Source organism: Puma concolor, chromosome A2 (genome assembly GCF_028749965.1).
Source record: "Puma concolor isolate L17-30 chromosome A2, mPumCon1.1.hap2, whole genome shotgun sequence".
NCBI lineage: Eukaryota > Metazoa > Chordata > Mammalia > Carnivora > Felidae > Puma > Puma concolor.
The window spans coordinates 17,575,188-17,592,327 of NC_141668.1; the positions used below are offsets into that span (position 1 = coordinate 17,575,188).

The following is a 17,140-nucleotide window of genomic DNA, read 5'->3' on the forward strand; positions in this document are numbered from 1 at the left end:
AAGTATGTCTCATAGTTGGAAAGGAGGAGAAGGTACTGTGGGAAGTGACTACAGTCTAACGCAATAAATACCTCTGTTTTAAATAAGGAATTGATGTGGCTTGTTGTGCAGACTAGAAAGGTTGAAATGGTTATTTTTTAAGCCAAAGAAATAACGTTGATTAATCTTCAATGCAAGAATACGTTGCAAATAACTTTCATACAGAATGAGCACTAAACGTCAGTAAACACAGGCACAATATTCACATAGGCTATGAATTATAGTCTTTGCACTTGGCCACCTCTCCAGAATGTATAGAGAGCATGTTTATATGTGAAAGCTGTTACTTTACATCTGGCCACTTTCTATGTACAAAGAATGCTTACATTATTGACTCTTTGAATCACCACTGATGTCTGAGCTCTGACACTTTTGACTGTAAAAATGACAGGTTTATTTTTGTCTTAGAATGTCCCCTCATTCTCCCCAAGGTCTGTCACTCTGTGATGGGGAGGTCAGCGAAGGGGTTGGAGCCCAGCAGCAGGTACACTCAGAGAGGCAGAGAGAGCGTTTAGAATAGCAAGGTCCCGATTTCACCTTTCATTATTGAGTCTTCTGTGATTACATGTCATTGCAACAATCCCAGCGGCACGCAGCCTTTAAACAAAGCTGTGGCAACGTCCTCACACCCGGTTTTTAGCATTGAGTCTGTGAGCTCACTTAACTGAATTTTTCACTTTTCGGTTGGCGGCTGTGATTTCTATGTGGACTGATTTATACGTCAACTTGGTTAGGCGATAGTACCCACTTATTTAACCAAATATGAATCTAGATGTTTGCCACGAAGGTCGTCTGTAGATGTGGTTAACATCTACAGTTAGTTGAATTTAAGTAAAGAAGACCGCTCTCAATAATTCAGGCAGGCCTCATCTAATCAGCTGATGCCTTAAGAGCAATAACTGAGATTTCCCAAAGAAGAAATTTTGCCTCAAAATGGCAGCAACTCCCTAAATTCTGTGAGATCTGAAACCATAAAAATCCTAGAAGAGAGCACAGGCAGTAACTTTTCTGATATCAGCCAGAGCAACATTTTTCTAGATAGGTCACCTGAGGCAAGGGAAACAAAAGCAAAAATAAACTACTGGGACAACATCAAAATCAAAAGCTTCTGCACAGTGAAGGAAACAATCAACAAAACTAAAAGGCAACCTAGTGAATGGAAGAATCTGCAAATAACATTATCTGATAAAGGGTTAGTATCCAAAATACATAAAGAACTTTCACAACTCAACACCCAAAAAACAAGTAGTCCAATTAAAAAATGGGCAGAAGACATGAACCGACTTTTCTCCAAAGAAGTCATACAGATGGCCAACAGACACATCAAAAGATGCTCAACATCACTGATCATCAGGGAAATGCAAACCAAAACTACAATGAGATACCAAAACTCACACCTGTCAGAATGGTTAAAATCAAGAACACAAGAGACAATATGTGTTGGTGAGGATGTGGAGAAAAAGGAACCCTCGTTCACTGTTAGTGGGAATGCAACTGGTGCAGTCACTGTGGAAAACAGTATGGAAGTTCCTCAAAAAGTTAAAAATAGAATCACCCTACGATCCAGCAATGACACTACTGGGTATGTACCCAAAGAATACAAAGACCCTAATCCGAAGGATACGTGCACCCCGATGTTTATGGCAGCATTATTTATAATAGCCAAGATATGGAAGCTGCCCGTTGATTGATGAATGGATAAAGAAAACGTGATATCTATCTATCTATCTATCTATCTATCTATCTATCTATCTATCTCCAAAGGGTAGAATATATGTAACCCAAAAGGACCACAAATTTGAGATTATGAAAGTAAACCATTATGAATTTAATGAAAGTTGAGGCATAAAATACCTCAGGCCACAACAGCAGAGGCCTGGGTGACTTTGGAAGCATTCTTCCTATTTTTGTAAAACGCGATCTTAACTGCGCAGCCACACAAACTGATGGTTAGCAGAGAGGAGGTCAGTGGAGGGATGGGTTAGATAGGTGATGGGGACTAAGGAGTGTACTTGTCTTTTTTTTCTTTAATGTTTATTTATTATTGAGAGGCAGCGAGAGACAGAGCATGAATGTGGGGGGAGGGGCAGAGAGAGAGGGAAACACAGAATCGGAAGCAGGCTCCAGGCTCCGAGCTGTCAGCACAGAGCCCGACGCGGGGCTCGAACTCACAAACCGTGAGATCATGACCTGAGCCGAAGCCGGACGCTTAACCGACTGAGCCACCCAGGCGCCCCAGGAGTGTACTTGTCTTGATGAGCACTGGGTGATGCAGGGAAGTGCTGAATCACTATATCATACACCCAAAACTGATATATCACTGTATGTTAACTGACTGGATTTAAAACAAAAACTAAAAAAAAAAAAAAAAAACCAAAACAAAGCAAAACAAAACTGTAACAGCTCCTGAGTCTTCAGCCTGCTGACCTGCTCTATAGATTTCGGACTTGCTGGTCCCATAATCACATGGGCCAATTCTTTCAAATGAACTTAAACAGATAAACAGATTGACAGATGAAGATAAACATTACATCCTTGGTATCTGCGGCAGTTCTATTCTACAAAGTCCACACGGACGCGAAATTTGTAAATACTGACACACTACTCCTAGAGGAAATACAGGGTTAAGTTCCTATAAGCCTCCGGTCACAACATTTTTGTCAATTAGTCCATACATAACCATGTTTTATGCGTGTGTGTGTTTCTGTCTAAAGCCATCTTATTTAACATACATTGTTGATTTGCCACCATTGAATTCACAGCCGACAGCACTGTATTCATGCTTGAATGACGCCCGCTTAACACACATATTTTCTCCATATGGCACATCACAGCTTTCTGTGCTTATAAATATTAGACAGAAATTCAACATGATGCTTGAGGATCACTTTAAACAGCAGAATGGCTTTCAGAAAGCACAACAAAGTGAAACATGTGGCACTAAATGGACCACAAAAAGGACACAAGAAGACACAGCATCACCTCCTTTGACCTCAGCTGGGAACATGTATGGCAGGCGACTCAAATTTTCACTGTCTTATGCATGTCTGGAAATGACCACGAAAACATCACAAGTGTCGATTTGAGGGTCACCATTAAACTTTAGCAAGTATGTGAATTCACATATATGGAATCCACACATAATGTATATCAACTGTATACACATATCCACACATCCTCCTGGTTATGTTTTTCTGGAGAACCCTGACTGATACAATGACCGTATTAATACAACCCCCAAGAAGGGACACTTCTATTTATTAATTATGAATAATTGAGTCAGCATAGAAAAATGAAACTAAAGCCTCATGAAAAATATCAACATCATGCCCCATTTAACAGTAGAGCTTATTAGAATTAATTCGATCATTACAAATGTGTACCTGCATTAAGGCAATACAGAAAGAGATTGAGCCTGTGTTTATTACACTTCAACCTCTCATTTGGGGAAAAGATTTCAAGTTATTTGTTAGATATAAGTCCAAAGTCTTGGTTGTCAGCTTGCATTTGACCACTGAGATTACAGAACCCACTCGAACTGGTTTGTGCCTGCGGATACTACACGTGCAGATGAACTGATTTGTGTTGTCTCTTTCATTCCTTTGACCTGTTGTCAACTATGAGCACTGAATGGAAGTATTCGCTGAAAGTCTTCTGTGCTTTATATGTGTGGCCTCACATGTATTATTATTATTATACATCAATTAGAATTTAAACATATATGTGTTGCTGTATATCTGTGATCTACAACTTTTTTAGCCAGAAATACAACTTTTTAAATGAGATTTTGCAGTGTCAGTCTTACTCTCTTCCTCATTCCCTCCTACCTGTCTCTTCCTTACAAATATGATAGCCTCTGGCACATGTTTATCTAGCCTCCTCCGCCCCCACAATCCCTCCTTTTTTGGGACTGAAATAAAGTTTGATGCTTCCGTAGTCAACAGATAAGGAGCAAGAGCCTACGAACCAACTGGAATAGAGGTTTGTTTTTCAACAGCACCAACTGGAATAGAGGTTTGTTTTTCAAAAGTGGGAAGAATGTCCCAGTTCAGAACATTCTGACATATTAAGTGAGGTGCTGAAAGTAGTGTTTAGACTCTCTTTCTGATAAGTTGAATCAACCGGATTTGGGATCGCAGCTCTATCTTAACAAATATCTTGTCTCTGGTTGGTGGTTGGTCTCTTTAGGCTGAAGTTAATAAAATATCCTAACATGACAACCTAGATTGATTGCTATGTTTAAAATCATAATAGCACCTGACGTTCAATTTGACCTGACATATCTATCTTTCCAAGCATTATTGTGACTTCATAGCAATGTAAAGTTGTGTCGATAAAATGTTCTTATCTTAGCAACCATAGTTTGCCTTCGTGAGACAGTGTATTTGATAAGTTCCCCTCACACGACATCGCTGAAAAGGATTATGCATATAACTTTATCAGGTAGACATGGCAGAGGAAGAGTTTCCATCAGAGAAAAAGAAAACCAGGAGAAGACTGTAAATCTGTATAAATGTCTTCGATGTACTGCATTCCTCCAGACCTCTTGATGGTAGCTACAGAAAGCTAACCTAAGCCTGGCAATGTTCTGAAATGGAATAATTATAGTCCCCATCTCACCAATTTGCTGTAAAAACTAAATATGATCACGATAATGTGGAAGGGAGCAGTCTGAGCAAATTTAGAGAGGAAGAAATTGCAGTGCATCTAAGTTCAGTGGTGCTGGGAGTGCAAGATTGAGTCTGGGAGAGGTCAAAGGAGGTAGCTGAGAGTCAGAAAGAAGTTGACCTATGGAGCACTCACGTGCCCTGCTGAAGAGACTCAGACTTTATGCTATAGAGGGTGGTGACCTGATGAGAGGGTCCAAATAAAAGGCAGCCCAACGAATAAATGTGTATTTTAAGTAGACCTACGAGGCCACTGTGCAGGGGCTGGATTTGAAGAGACATGACCAGGAGCAGGGAAGCCAGTTCCTGAATCACAGCAATGATCCACAGCAAAGAACAGACCCAGGGCAGGAAGTGTAGGGCCAGAAAAGAGATGATGGGCTTTAAAATGTGTGATTCAAATGAGGGAGGAAGAGAAGGGGGTGGTCAGAGATAACATACGCATTTCTATCATTAGTGTGAACTCAAACAAGCAGAGGGGCTTGAACTCCATACAAAAGGCTAATGAGACCACAGTGAGTATCACTGATGTGCGTTTTTAGCATTGAGCCTGCAGGACACAACAGATTTTATTCTCATTAAGTAAACTGCTTCTCAATTAAGCATCTGGCTTTGTAAAGGTTTGCATTTACCATGTATCGCACAGATAAAAAGTCCTTAGAGCCTCATGACCTAAAATTTGAATTCCCTTTTGGTCACTAATCATTGTGTGACCTTGAACAAATCAACTAATTTAACCTTAATTTCTTTAAATATTAAATGGTAATAAAAAAGAGGAGATATATGAAGGAAAGATGCAGAAAGCAAAAGTGATAAAAGTAAATTTTATTGAGTCCTTAATAATTCATTTACTCCAGCGTGGACTTACCCCTAACACGTATAGAAATAAATCGGTAAAACAGGGGGTCAATAGAGCACTGTGGTCAAGAGAATGAGGTCTCAGATCAGACCAATGAGGACAAGATCTTGGCTCAATCATATCCTAACTGTGTGACTTCCTCTGTTACACCATCTCTCCATGTCTTAATTTTCATTTTTATATAATGGGAAGAATGGCACAAGCTCCTAGGTCTGATAGGAAGACTATGTGAAATGATAAATGTAAAGTGTTTTGAATATTTCCTAAAACCTAATATGCACTGAATAGGTATTCTTTGTTATTATGAATACATCAATTTATGTCTCTTTATAATATGTGTATATACAGACCCTTATTTGGTCAGACCACATGAAGTTGCCAATATGCAGCCATTTTGAAAGACAAAAATGGTGATGACTTTTAGTTCAGTATCTATCTATCTATTTATAGATATACATATATATGCATATCTATATATATATGATATTCTATAACAATATTCAATCTTACATGTATATATAAATGTATATTTATTTTAGTTACTTTATTGCTTCTTTTTTTGCACATCTTCTCAAGGAAACAATGGCTTTAGGACAGATTGGAATTAATTTCTCACTAAATTACGTGTGCCTACTCTGTTACAATTGTAAGTGAAGCAGAAAAGAGTGTGGGCTGAGGTGGACCGTACCCCTGGACTCTAAGTCGGACCTGTGTAACCTCTGGACATGTTATTTAAGCTCCCCAGGCCTCAGTTACCTTCTCTACAAGATGCAGAAATTATACAATTAAGTATTAAATGAGATAATGCATACAGAATACAGAGGCCAGAGGCCAAGCAGATAATGAGTACTCAAGAAATGATAGCTATTAGTACACAAATTGCTGATAATTCACTAAAATTCCATTTTCTACTGAAAATGTCATGCAACCTACCTCCTTGCCTTCCCTGCCCTCCACCCTCCTCCCCTGACCTCTTCTTCCTCTGCTTCCCTCTTCTTTCCCTTTAATTTATTTTCCTTTCTTAAAAATTTTTAAAGTTTATTTATTTATTTATTTTGAGACAGAGAGAGAGAGAGAGAGGGAGAGAATGAGCAGGGGAGGGGCAGAGAGAGAGAGGGAGAGAGAGAACCCCAAGCAGGCTTGACGTGGGGCTCGATCCCACAAACTGGGAGATCATGATCTGAGCTGAAATCAAGAGTTAGACACTTAACCAACTGAGCCACCCAGGCACCCCAAATTTTCCTTCCTTTTAAATGATAAACCTATAACTGACTACATCTGAGTTCTTCTGGATCTATCCATCTCTCTATAGATCTATATAAACCTTTATCTATCTATAAATCCATAATATCTATAATCTACCTACCCATCTGGACCTTTCCCAGAATATAGCACATTATGTTTTGATTTTTTTTTTTTGAGTTTTCAGGGTGATGAGAAATCTGTGAATTTATTTTTGGGGGTATGATTTATATACACAATATTTCTTGTCATTCTAGAAGGGGAAAATAATACTAATCCAATTGTAGTCTATGCGCCCTATTTTCCCCTCATTTGCTTGTAAAAAAATGTAACGAAATGTTGGAACTTTTGAGATCAATCAAGAGTGTTATACACAGTCCCTGTAAGAAAGAGTTGACTGAAGCCTGAATGTGCTTAAGAGTATGGCCCCAAAGAGGACAATTTGATTATGGCTAAAAAAGGAGGAATGCAAATTCAAGAGGCCAATCTTCTGGAAATGGTCATCAGTAGCCCTAACTGATGCATTCATGCCTATGTACAGTTTATCCAACTGCCCTGCCTCAGTCCATGAGCACAGCTGCGGTCAAAGTGAAGTGCAGTGGCAAATGCACTCGCTTAAGAATCTTGGAGATTTTGTGTTTTCAGCTGCTAGGACCATGCTAGGTGAACACTGGGTGTGCAATAAATGGTGTTGAGGTAATCAAATGACTAGGAGGGACACTGGGCACAGCTTTAAGAGACGTTTTCTCCAGACCCATCTTCTGACCTCTCATTGGCAAGGTGGAAGGTGTGGATGGAGATGTGTCTGAGGAAGTCTGAAGCAACAGAGGGAACCTCTGAATGGTTGTCTAAGACATAGGAAGGATGTTTTGAATGTGGGATGTTGCTGTTCTTTTTTTAAAGTTTTTTTATTTATTTTGAGAGGGAGAGAGCATGAGGAGGGGAGGGGCAGAGAGAATCCCAAGGAGGCTCCATGCTGTCAGTACAGAGCCCAATGCAGGACTCAAACTCATGAACTGTGAGATCATGACCTGAACTGAAATCAAGAGGCAGATGCTTAACTGACTGAGCCACCTGGGTGCCCCTGAATGTGGGCTGTGGCTGTTCTAACATGGTCCTGATACTGCTCTGAAGCAGGGCAGGAAAGGGGTTGTGAACGTGGACTTCAGGAAAAGGAGCACAGGAGAAAGGAGGCAAAGAAAAAGAAAGAGAAACAAAAAAAAGAAAGAATACCTGAAGGCAATTAGAAACTGCATCTAAGGCACTGAAGGTGCATTTTCGTAAGTAGAAGAGAAAACCACTCTTGTTTGGTTTGTTCTGGTTTTGCCTGTTTGTTTTGGTTTTGCTCAATACAAGGGTGGGAGATATTTTTGCACTGGATTACAGGTAGAATTTAAGTTAATGAAAGAGTGAATATCCTAATGAATATCCCGAATCCAATACAGAATTAGTATAGTTCATACATAATCAGAGTGATTTTGAACAACATAAAACCTCCACTCACCCTACAATTTGGAAGGGTCCCTGCAAGGGAACCATTAAGGGAAGCCCAGACAATGTATTATAAGGTGCTCCTGACTGAACCTGATCAAGAACAGAGCTGCCCAGGGGTTGAGGAAAGCATTAGTGACATTTTCTTAGCTGAATATCTCTGGGCATTCAGACCAAATTTTTAACAAGATATGCATGGTCAAAATTATGATCAGGCAGATCATGGGAGGGCAAATACAGCTAATCCAAATGGGCCAAAGACGAATGAACTAAAAAGTTGAGAAGGAAGGAGATCTGTGTCTGGCAGGCAGCAAAAGCAGGTTACCATGAATTGAACTCACCTGTCATCATGATCTTGTGGAATCGGTATATGTTCTCTGCTTTTCTTTGCTCTTAAGTTGGGAGTGAGAGCTTATAGGTTAGAATATGTTGATAATAGGACCGAGTCCATATGCATGTTGCTTAGACTTTTTGGAGAATGAATCACAGAGGAGCAAAGTATCCGTATAAATAACCCAGGCTTCGGAGAGAAAAAAATGGAGTAACTGGAGAAGTGAAAAAGGTAGGCTATTTCATACTTTAAAAAAAAAAATCTCCCAAGTAAGAAAGCACTTTGGTATTTCCACAGACGTGGATTCAACTTAAAAAATAGTCATGGGGTTGGTTCAGGGCTCCTCTCCACTTCTATCACTGCCTAAATGAGTCATAAATCAGTTGACTGTATTTTCATCTATTTCTGGAATGGCAAAGGGATGAGCTACTTGAAGTGGTTATTGAGGATCCATCCATTTATATCAAAGAGAAAAAATATGAGATCCACCAGATCCCCTCCCAACCCTTTGTGCTATGGAAATGCTATTCGATTTTGCTGGCCTCCCTCATCAGTTAAAAATGACCTCAGTGAGAAAGCTGGTCTTTGCCAAATGAATATGGAAAATATTGACGTAACCGCACGTTCTTCATCCAAAGTGAGCCGCAGAGCAATTGAGTTCCCTGTAACTCAGCAAATCTATCTTACCATTGGTCCTTGCCAGAGAACTTAAGAAAATGCTCACATTACAATATATCCTGAGCATAAAGATAAATGTAGTCTCCAGGGAACTGTCTCTAAGATGCCCACCTAGCTTCTTCCTTGGAATCATTCTTGAAAGACTGAAATGCAATCCTGTCTTAAGTTGATACCAACTTCGTTGGTTTTTCTGGCGTCATGATTCAGGATTCTTGCAGATACCAGAGGTGCCTTTCAAACATAATTATAGCAATATCTAAAATCCTAGTGACTGGTCAAAAAATAATATGGTTGGAATGTGCATGTTCGGACATCTGCAGATTTTCAACTCAACACTAGGTGTTAAAAATTTGGAATCCGGTTTCCAACCCCTGACCATGATGCTAAGCAAGTAGTTACAAAGTTTGTCCTACGGAATACAAGTTCCGTGATTTGCTAAGGAATATTCTGCTCAACAAACCATTTCCCTGTCAAGTTGGGAAAAGTTGCATCCTCAACTCTTCTTTTGGTGAGTCCCTATTTACACTGGTGTATTAAAAATGCTGCAGTAAAGAAGCCATTAATTTAGATTATTTCAGTATTTCTCAAAATCATTTCACCAGAGAACATTTCGGCTCATAGGATACATATTAACATCTTATTAAAAATATGCCACAGACCACAGTTTGGGAACACTTGCTAACGGAATCAAGAAATCGATGGGATGTTCAAATTAGAATAAGTGAAGTTTCCTGGACATCCCAGTAATTCTTGTACCTCCTTACATTTGTACATACTGTTCCTTCTCCCAGAATGACAGTCTATCATTAGGAATCCACCCCCCCCACCCCAGCCCCATCCCTATGTCGGGTGAGATCTTTCAAGTCCCAGCTTAAAAGCAACTTCCTATGGGCAGCCTTTCCTGATACTTCGAGACTGCGTGGGGTGTCTCTCTTCTGATATTTCTTAACACTGTGAACTAGCTCCACATTAGCATTTAACAAGCCTTCTTACTTTTTTTTTTTTTTTTTTATTTGAAGGGATTGGCTGCACTTTTTCCCAATTGTAAACCGTAGTGCCTCTCCTAAGAACCTGTATGCGGAATTGATAAATAAATATTTGGGAAACAGAGGAGTAAGAAAAACAAAAACTGTTTCAGGGAAGCAGATCCTCAGAGACATTGAACGGATCAGGAGGAGACACAGTAAGATCCCAGAGGGGTTGAGGGAATCAGAGGAAACCACAGCTTCCCTTTACCATTAGAAATTTATCCCAGAGAGAATGGCTATCAGGTAACCACTAAAATGATGGAATTGGTTCTAGGGGACATTAAACTCTTGTTCATGTGGACAAGACAGCCCCGGGGATAATTTATTCACAAGTTCCTTACTAATCTGCTTTAGAGGGAAGCCATGTGGAGAGCTTCTCTTGGATTCCAAAGCAAACAGATGTTCTGTCTCCCACAATGATGCTGAGCTACTTATATTTCCCCCCCCTCGGAGCCAATAGTAGTACATAGTACAATAGGAATTTTATGCATTTTCATGGAAAAGCAACTACACCATTTACATAGTCAATAGACTGCAACATTTCTAGAAACAAAGCTCTATGAATGGAATTGCGGAAGTGATGTCCTTGAGGGAAGATGCTATCGCTCTGGGCTTCAGTTAGAGAATTAGGGGCATTGTTCCAGGATCCAAGTGGATGCAGGGCTGGTGGCGAGATCCATCTCTGCCACTGGGCTGAAGGGTTTCTCCCTTCAAACAAGCTTCAGTTTGACTCGAATAAAGCACGGTTTGCTCTGAGTAAAGGTAAGACTAAAGGCTCACATATGGACCTCCTCTGTAGCCACTAAAGCTCAGTGCCTCACCACCTCAGGACTGATGTACGATCATACAGGCTCCTAGGGGGTCTCTCAGCTTCCGCTTTCCCCTTCATTCTGTCTTACAAATAACAAACTCGCCGCCAGACTGTGCCTGGTTCACAGACCTGCTCTCTCACGTGCTACTTGTGGCATTTGTGCAGGTTCCCTGGCCGTTTTCTCAGGTCACAAATCTGGAAAATAGGGACGATGATAAGATCATCTACATCATTGGGCATGACAATCAAGATTCAATTAGTTATTAAGTGTCTGGCATGCATAACAATAAGCAGTCACTAAATGCTAGCTATAATTAATTTCATTAGTATTTAAAAAAAATTTTTTTAACGTTTATTTTTGAGACAGAGAGAGAGAGAGCATGAACAGGGGAGAGTCAGAGAGAGAGGGAGACACAGAATCTGAAACAGGCTCCAGGCTCTGAGCCATCAGCACAGAGCCCGACGCAGGACTCGAACCCATGGACCGCGAGATCATGACCTGAGCCGAAGTCAGACGCTTAACCGACTGAGCCACCCAGGCGCCCCTCAATAGTATTAATAATGTTAATAGTGTATCAGTCACAAAGCAGTATGCCACTCACTCCTCCTACTGAAAACCTTCTAGGATCTTCCCACGTCCAAACTCCTACCATTAAAAATACCCAACTCATGTAATACGTTACATCCTACTCGTCCTTGATACTCAGTCTAAAGTTCGGCCTGAAGATCTCCTATGTATACCCCAAACCACACTTAGCTCTTAGCCCAACCTCGAGATCGTTGTACTTAATGGTTCCCTTTTTGTAATATAACCTTTCTTCTTTTTAACTAGAAGATTTCTAACTTTCCTTCAGGGTCTTTTCCAATGGGACTTCCCTGGAAAGATCATTCTCCTGTCTCTTTGGTCACAATACCGCATCTTGTGAAACAAACAAGACGACACTGAGTCACGCAACCACACACGCGTGCACGCGCTCACACACCCAAGTACTGATGTACATTTCACACAGACGTATCTCAACACATCCATCTCGAAACTATGAACAAGGACACCATTAATCTTGAGAATATTAGAACTTCCTGATCTGCCCACGGTATTGTTGGAAAAGATGATACACAACCCGTTCTATTTTCTTGTTCTGTTCTGTCAGTTGGCTCTTGTGTTACGGGCACTAATCTTACGTGCTTTTTTTCCCAAACACTGCACCAACTGACAAAAATGAAGCCTAAGGAAGAGACAAAATAAATGGAAATATTACAGCACTCCTAGTAAAGTAGAAAATATCTCTCCTTTGTTATTATAGGCCTTGTTTGAAAAGTGAAAAATGACATTTTAATATTTGAGAATGCTGCTGATTATTTTATTGTTAGACTTGATTTTGTTTTATTGGGGCACTCTGCATTAATTTTTCCCAACCTAAAAAGTGAAATCTTACTCTCTGACTCCTCCCCCATCCTCTCTGAAAATAATTACTAATTAGCTCCTTTCTTTTTTCTTCCCTCCTCTGTCCTTCCCTACCGGGATCTGTGATAGAGAATTTATCTATCTTTCCAGTTAGATGTAGAATTTTATTTGGGAAAGCGTTGTGGGCCATTTACCCGACTTTTTCAGAGTAAGGGGAAGAGGGTTTCTTCTATGGGAGTCAAGAAACAAGTCAGAAACAAGACAGCGAGTTCTAAGTCACTTAGGAAAATTATTTTCCTTACAGAGTGCTGTATGTACTACTTTCTGATATCTCAGCTTACATCCTGACACCTTCCACAAGGAGTCGTCTTCAAATGCTGCTCACTCCTATGAGCTTTAAAGAACTTATCTCTGAAGCTGCATAGTTTAGCAACTAATTACACATTGTCTTGCATTGTTCAGTCCCGTGTTATAAGCCAGAAACCTGGAAATCATCCTTAAATCTTCCCACATTAAAAACAAAAATTAACTCCTTAAGATACTAGGTCTTTTATGCCCTGTGTATTAGTCACCACCCCTGCATTATCACCACCACTACATTAGCTTAGAGTCTCATCATCAGTTCTCACCCTAAAGGCTCCCCAACGGGTCTCCCTGCATCTGGTCTGACTCAAAAATATCCTCTATCCAATGGTCTTTCTAACTTACCAAGTTAATTGTGCCAATCTGCTGTTGGAAATTCATCAAGGGAGAATAAAACCCCAACATGGACCGTCCTACAAGACCTTTCATGCAATGGCTCCTGCCCGATGGCCTAGCCTCATCTCAAGTCAATACTATCTCCTCCCATGCTACACTCTTAACAGAATAATACACTACAGCAACACTGAAGTAGCTAAAGATACTGTAAGAAGGCAGCCGCACTCAAGCTGCTCTGTTGTTATGCATTCTGCTCTTTCTCTTTGAATGCTTAATTTTCCCCTCCAAGTCTTGGCTAAAATGTTTCCTCCTCAGATAAAGCCTCCCTTGACCACTCTAGTGAAACTTAGATTTTTTTTTCTCTCATTTCCAGGACATTTTATGTATTTGCATTCTAACAGATTTCTTGCTATGCAACGGCATTTGCAATTCCATGGTCTCAATTAGTGTGGGGACAAGCACTGCATTTCTTCTTGGCACAGCATCTAGGACGCAGAAGGTATTCAACAAATATGTACAGGATAAATGAATATCATACCTCTGACCTAAATACACTGACTTGAAACAGAGGCCATGATACCACCCCTCAGTGCCAATATTAGTGCTGAGTGTTTGGGAGAAGCTTATTAAGTACATTCCGGTAAAGACACTGATTTATTCAGGTCATAAGACATCCTTCAATTTTATTTCTTATATTTATTATGGGCTCTCCCATATAAAAAATTAATAAAAGTATGAGCGCGCAATGCTAAAGACAGAGTAAATGGCAGTATTACTAAAAGTTTTATTCTCAAGAAAGGTAATGTAATGATTTTCCACTCTCGAGAATCAGACAAATAGTATGATAGTGATTATAAATTAGTTGCTGTCGTGTTAGACTTTTAAATTATTGTCATATTTTTTCTCTATTATTCTACAATGGGAACAAATCATCCTAAGAACTGTGAGCTCTTTAGAAGGCAGACCAACAAAGAGACACCACTACCAACACCACCACCATCAAATAACCACCATCACCACCACCACAACCACCATTATCACCACTGTCATCACCACCCCCACAACCACCACTGTCATCACCACTGCCACCATCACCCACTACCTTCATCACCACCAGTACACCTTCATCAATAATGCGAACGCTGGCTGCCAGCATATGCTAAAGTCCAGCCCAATTCATGCAAAGCTGAGTTCCCATTTGGTGGAACTATCAGCCATATTTTTTTTTTTTTTCTCTCACAAGAAATTAAATCTGAGAAAATGCTAGAGGGAATGGAATCACTGGCCTGGAAAAGCAGAATTTTTGGCAAGCGGCAAACCATTATGTCACTGACAGAAGGAGAAAGAATAAGTAATGGATGTGCCACAGGCTATTGTTTCTGGAAATAAGATATATAAAGTAATAGGCGTTGTTATCCTCCAGGTTGGACAAAACAAGGCAGAGATTCAAAGGAGGACAGATGAGACAGGCCTAAAATGAACACAGATACCAGAAGCTTCCCTCAAGGTGGAAGTAGGAGGAGAGGTTTAAGGAATAAATAAGGATTTTATTCTTACGTAAAGACAATAATTCCTTTTGCTTTATCTGCAAGTGGATTTATGTGCTTCTGAAAGATGGCCTTTATTGAACTTTAGGAAAGAAGCCAGGGTAAAATAGAGTCGTGTTGACATTCTCCAAAAGGACTGTGTTTCTTTTCCTCTAAGGCTCAGTATGTAGAATGTCCAAATATCATATCAATCAGGAACAGGACAGTCAAACCATTTTGCCCTTTTTAGAATCATGGAAACAGAGCATCAGTTTTCAAATAGTTAAACAGAGAGTTTGCAGGTTTTACCACTGTTTCCTCTTTCAGAGATTAACACCAAAAATCCAGATGCAAGTAGTGTATGCGGGGGGGGGGGGGGGGGAGGAAATGAAAAAAAAAAAAAGATCCTTTGCTTGTAAGGAACTCAAGATTCTTTTAGTTTGTCCTTTGGTTCTAATGCAGAACTTTATCAAAGTCATAAAAGAAAGACAGGCATCACCAATTGCTTCTTGTCAAAAGTAAATCTATCCTCTTCTATTTTATATTTTTTCCCCTGGGTCTTTTTAACTACAGTCTTTTCTGTCATATTTTCCCCAAGCTTCTTCAGCATACCTTTAAGTTATTCACCTAGATACAGTGAAGTCATGGGGTCTAGACTATGAGATACAGTTAAAACAGTGCTGGAATGGGGTAGGACCCGACAGAGTCCAAATCTAGGTTGGCTACTCTCTGACCTGGGGATGAACATTTTACCTTCTACAGACTTCTGTTCTATCATCTAGAAAATGAACAAGTTAGTCTAGATGATCTTTGAGATCTGCTCCTAATTCTAATTTTCCCAGCTTCTATGCTGGCAGATTTCGGCAAATGTCTTGAGAAACAATTCATTCAACGTTCAATATTTTTTCAGTGCTCATTATTGCCCGACACTGGGTTATGTTTAAAGTGAACCAAGGAGATGGAGAGGAAGAGTAATTAAGTTCTCTTGCTTAATTATTCCAGTTATTTTCCTCAGATCTTTTGAAAGTTAAGGAAGCTAGAAGAACATTATATTCACCTTCCCTCTCTGTTTTCCAAAAGAAACAGGAAGGAAAGATGGTGATCTTGGGCTTACGGCACAAGTGACATTTCTGAGAGTCACCAGTGGGGCAGGCGAGGAAGGCAATCTAACCGTAAAGTTATAAAGAAAAAGGTAAAAAGAGAAAAGGCCTTTTTCTCTAAGATATTGACACAGGAGTTTTAGGAAGAGTCAAACATTTTGAGACACAGATCACATGGTGGAGAATTATAGTTAGCCTGCCAGCACAAAATACGTGGTCATTAAATGTTGCTGAATGAGTGAGGGTGAATCAAACCAAAAATTATTTTTTTGAGATGTATATGCTCATTCCAAAAAGTCTAAGACAGTCTCTACATTTAACAAGAATTACAATGCAGTCAGGGAAGAATTATACACCCCCCCCCCAACCATACCATCACACGAAGGTCAAATAAAATACAGAATTGAGACCGTTTAAGTAAATAATAATAAACTAAAGATGGGTAGGATACAAAAAATAGGGGAGGGCATTATCTTGCAAGGGAGTCATGGCAAAAGAGCAAATGAACAGATTTAGTTGTAGAAGAATTAAGTAAAAGAGATAAAGAAATAAAACTAGAAATACAGTTTGGAAGCAAACCATAAAGATACACTTTGATATGGACTGAATATGTGTCCTCTGTCCCACCCAACTTCCTATGTTGAAGCCTCATCCCCCAAGTAATGGCATTTGAGATGAGGCCTAGAGGGCCTTCATACCTCACTATGGGATTAGTGCCCTTATACGAAGAAACACCAGAGAGTTTGTCCTCTCTCTGCAAGTTAGGAAGAGAATCATCAGCAACCAAATCTATGGGCACCTTGCTCTTGGAAGTCCCAGCCTCCAAAACTGTGCAGAAAATACTGTCTATTGTTTGAGCCATCCAGTCTATGGTACTTTGTTACAGCATCCCAAGTTGATTTCATCCGATAGCTCGTGGGAAACATTTGTTTTGAGACAGTGGTTTTGGGAAGATAGCAATAATTAAAGTAGCACTTTGAAAGATTAATGGGCTAAAAGGGTGCATGTGAATTTACGAGAAATAAGGACGCCCCAAACAGAAGGAAGATAAACTGGTGGCTGTGCCCCGTTAGAAGGCTCTTGTAAGAATGAAAGGTGATTATGTAATATTTGTGGGAACCAGAACACAAAAGAAAGCACTGAGCAGGCAAGACAGAAAGGCCTAGTCACAAAACAATACATAAAACCTGATGGGTGGGTCAGGGATGAAGTTACTGGAATCAAGTGGGACACCTGAGATGGATGCTTTCAGTGTCCACAGGTG

General features: G+C 40.0%; 1 protein-coding gene across 5 annotated transcripts in view; it reads right to left on the reverse strand.

Moving 5' to 3' along the window:
- CHRM2 (cholinergic receptor muscarinic 2) overlaps positions 1-17,140 on the reverse strand; it is a 151,911-nt gene that overhangs the window by 22,520 nt on the left and 112,251 nt on the right. Inside the window, exon 3 of one of the 5 annotated variants that reach the window (XM_086689288.1) lies at positions 11,276-11,341. The exons of the other annotated variants lie outside the window; for them this stretch is intronic. The gene's annotated coding sequence lies outside the window, so the exon portion shown is untranslated. The remainder of the gene's footprint in view (positions 1-11,275; positions 11,342-17,140) is intronic. 5 annotated transcript variants of the gene reach the window in all.